Source organism: Haliotis rubra, unplaced genomic scaffold, assembly GCF_003918875.1.
Source record: "Haliotis rubra isolate DU_JTF1 unplaced genomic scaffold, ASM391887v1 Scf82, whole genome shotgun sequence".
NCBI classification, from domain to species: Eukaryota; Metazoa; Mollusca; class Gastropoda; order Lepetellida; family Haliotidae; genus Haliotis; species Haliotis rubra.
Genome location: NW_025767546.1, coordinates 1,064,759 through 1,068,506, shown reverse-complemented (window position 1 = coordinate 1,068,506; position 3,748 = coordinate 1,064,759). Strand labels below are relative to the sequence as shown.

The 3,748-nt window shown below is 38.2% G+C and overlaps 1 long non-coding RNA gene across 1 annotated transcript; it reads left to right on the top strand.

Moving 5' to 3' along the window:
• The first annotated feature begins 1,318 nt into the window (after window positions 1–1,318).
• Window positions 1,319–2,032, top strand: LOC124262042. Its single transcript, XR_006894490.1, has 2 exons — window positions 1,319–1,395; window positions 1,787–2,032. It is a non-coding gene; the product is annotated as an uncharacterized LOC124262042 (long non-coding RNA).
• The last annotated feature ends 1,716 nt before the right edge of the window (window positions 2,033–3,748 follow it).

The following is a 3,748-nucleotide window of genomic DNA, read 5'->3' as shown; positions in this document are numbered from 1 at the left end:
ATTAATTTGAAAAATAATTGTTATGCAAATACGCCTGAACATAAATATTTATGAGAAATTATAAGTTCTAGAAAACTTTTGTGAAAATTTGGTCAAGTGGAATAGTATGTCATGTGTTTCATTACAATGACTGATTTTGTACAATACTATTTACGATAAATGCAACATTTTATTGCAAATATAATCTCCCATTTACTGCTGTGCGTTTAAGTTCAGCCTTCCCTGTGTGGACAACTTGCTATCTCTTGTTTTGGTGTCAGCAGTCTCAGGAATGTTCCCAGATACTTTATCAGGTCAGAGCAGGAATTCCTGCATTCAAAATCGGACTCTGTACATAGCAGGCAGGAAGTTCCGCCACACTGCAGGATATAGAAGACTGTTCATTTTACTCTTGTGACAAGACTACAGTTTTCTAAGAGGAGGTATGTGTATTCACATTATTGTTCTAAAAACGTCAAATTGCACAGTTAACCTGATAAATCATCACTTAAGAATTCCAGTCAAATTCTGTATCGTGCCTTGTGAACGTTCAATCTTAGTTTGCAACAGTACGAATTCCTATGACTATTTACTTAACTATAATTTTACCATTTATTAAATGACCAAAATGTAGGCATGTTTTCAAATATAGGAATTTTCCCTGTTTCCTCTGCCCTGTATCCAATCTGTCGACACAGATCTGGTCACAGAGGCACTCTTGCTTATCAGCGATGTACAGGAACTCAGGGGATAATATTACATTCAAGTCCGTGACTCCAGTTACGGATGTATTTTATAGCGTAAACAATATGTCCCTTTCCCAGCACCCAGACCATGATTCCTCACAACAAATGTCAGCCCCCTCACAAGTAAATATCGTATACAACTTTTAAACAAGAAATGAAGATGTGTCATAAAGCCATTAAAAGGCAACTAACCATTTCTAATTTTTGGGTCAACTGTTAGAAATACACAATTTTCAGTCTTGTAAATAGTATATATTGTTAGTAAAAAATTTCTCTGTAAATGACGCCCGCATCTTTGGAAAGTATCATACAATTTAACCAGATGAAATCAGTTGCACAATTTGACAAATTGATTTTATTTGGTTGGTAATAAATTCCTGTTGTATTTCATTAATGGTTTAGGTTGATTGATCTGTATTTAATTTTTATGTTACGAAAATACTGGTGGCATGTACTTCTGGCATAAAATTTGTTAATGTATGTTGCCAAGTGACAGCATATAAATCTTAATATTATTTTGCAGCTTCAAGCACAGAAACGGGTTGGCGGCAAAGACATGCATCAGACCAACTGTTGAGTTTTAACCCTTGGTCCATGGGTCAGTACAATGTAAAAGGAATTGGAAACAAGAGAAGCTTTTCTACAACAAGACTGTAGAAACTGATCAGAGGTGAAACGTTTTCCTTCTAAAGTAATACACAACACTACTGTTATTAATATGATAGCACTTGGGACCACATAAACATGTCCAAGTGAAACAACTGGTTTAGTCAAAGGTCAGATTATTATTTTTGACCACAGGACATCACAATCATTTCTGCATTTGTTCTAAGCCCACTCAGATTTATCAAGTAAACCTGTTGCTGCTTCTTTATGGACCATGTTTTTGTTACTCGGTATGATTGAGATTCAGATGATGTTTTAATATGCTGCTTTGGTTATCTGATGCTAGTGTCTAACGTTTGGGTAGTAAAATAATCATAAAAATGTAAATACTCATTTTTATACAAACATTACAATTGCTTTAAAGCCATGTGTTGACAGCAAACATTCTGTTTCAGAGATGCTGCTTTGGCCAACTGTCCAACATCTACTGAAACAGATATAGCAAGCTTCATAGGTTAATATTTGAAACAAACATGCTCCAAGAAAGCTCTTGAGGGAGCATGAGAGAGCGGAATGAGCAGCGAGGCAAGCCACAACAGCTGATAAATCGGATTAAACTGTATGGGGGGAGTGTGTGTAAGCGTGTGTGTGTGTGTTTTTGTGTGGTTAATTTAGTCTGATTAAATATTACTAAAACCCTTTCCGTGTATTTTGTATGTTATTTTTTTGTATTATGCATTGAAACAGTTGAAAGATTACGCGAGGTTTCATTCTGTGTGTCGTCAACCAATACTTTTGTAACTTCCTTACCTGGACAATATGTTTACAGTAACTTCCTTACCTGGACAATATGTTTACAGTAACTTCCTCACCTGGACAATATGTTTACAGTGGACATTGCTTACAGGATGGCAGTGATCCTGCGTTTTGAGTATATGTGCTTCTTATTTGTCTGTTCCTCTTGTACGCTTCATCTGGGAAGTTTAACCTAACAGTTAAATCAAACTTTAAAACCCTTCATTTCGCCATTTCGTCTGTTAGGGGACTGTAACATTTGCATCTTCGGTAGACAGGTGTTCGTATTCTGCTGTAGTCGCTATAACACCGGCGGGATGGTGGTGAGACTTGTGCCGGTACAGACGTATGGCTGCAGATGATGTACTTAAAAACTTGATGTGGTTCCAAGTGTACGTCATATAGATCTCTTTATATTATCTATTTTATCATATGTTTTAATTATTCTGAATTAGGCTTGTGTGGGGTGAAGGAAGAGTTTGAAAGTGTTTTTACTAACCGCCTTTCACGCTGATAACTGCCTGGACCTAGAAATGTGTTTCATACATTTGACACATGTGGGGAATCGAACACGGGTTTCCGGTAGCCACCAGTTTTTGACTTCTTTCAACATCTGCAGATATTGGACTCAGTATATCATCAAGTACAGAAACAAGGACAATATGAGAAAAATAACCGATTTTCCACAAATAATGAACTGTGAGCAGGTGCGTAACACGGTTTGATTTTTTTACCAGTTGCCAGTACTCTGTTTTACTTTCTCCTCGGAAAATCAACTTTGGTATAAAGTTTGCTATGTTAAAACCATGCACCTACTGAAGACCGTGTTTTATCACACGGGGTATCGTCTTCACAACACACAAAGGTGTTGAAAAAAGAAGGCCTCATCATTCGGAGTAGGATCACATCGGAGAGGCGATTTTATGACGCGTCCATATTTCTTACATTCTATGCAGATCCATAGGCTTTAAAATGTATCACGCCTCATTCATTTAGATTGGGAAACTAATGAATTTGCGGGATTTTTAGCAATAATTTAGCTTCTTCGACTTTCAAAATAAACTCTTTATGCTGAATGAATATCCAAGATATTAGACCGCCTCCGTGGTGTAGTGGTTAGAGTGTCCACCCGGAGAGCGGAAGGTCGCGGGTTCGCTCCCCGACCGCGTCATACCAAAAGACGTTAAAATATGGTACTTGTTGGTCCCTGCCTGGCGCTCGGCATTAATGGGTACAACAAGGACTGATCGGCTCGGAGTCAGTATACTGTGTCTGAGTGAGGTATTCATGCTTCACTACGGCATGGTATCTCAGTGGTCTAGCACTATAAAACCAGCTTAAGTCTGGGCTTGTACAAGCAGCCGCACATACACATACACACGCATGCACGTCGTCATATAAGCGAAATATTCTCAAGCACGACGTTAAACCCAATTTCACCTCACCTCACCTCCAAGATATTAGTTCCCGAGCCAATGACTAAAGCACATCTTTCATCAGATGTATGTGATTACAATGTTGAGAGAAAATGGCTGACCCACGCCACAAGCAGCCAGATTGTATGTTTGCCCCTTGGCCCTCAATGGATCATTAAGTTACTCCTGCGTTAATTCAATTCACAG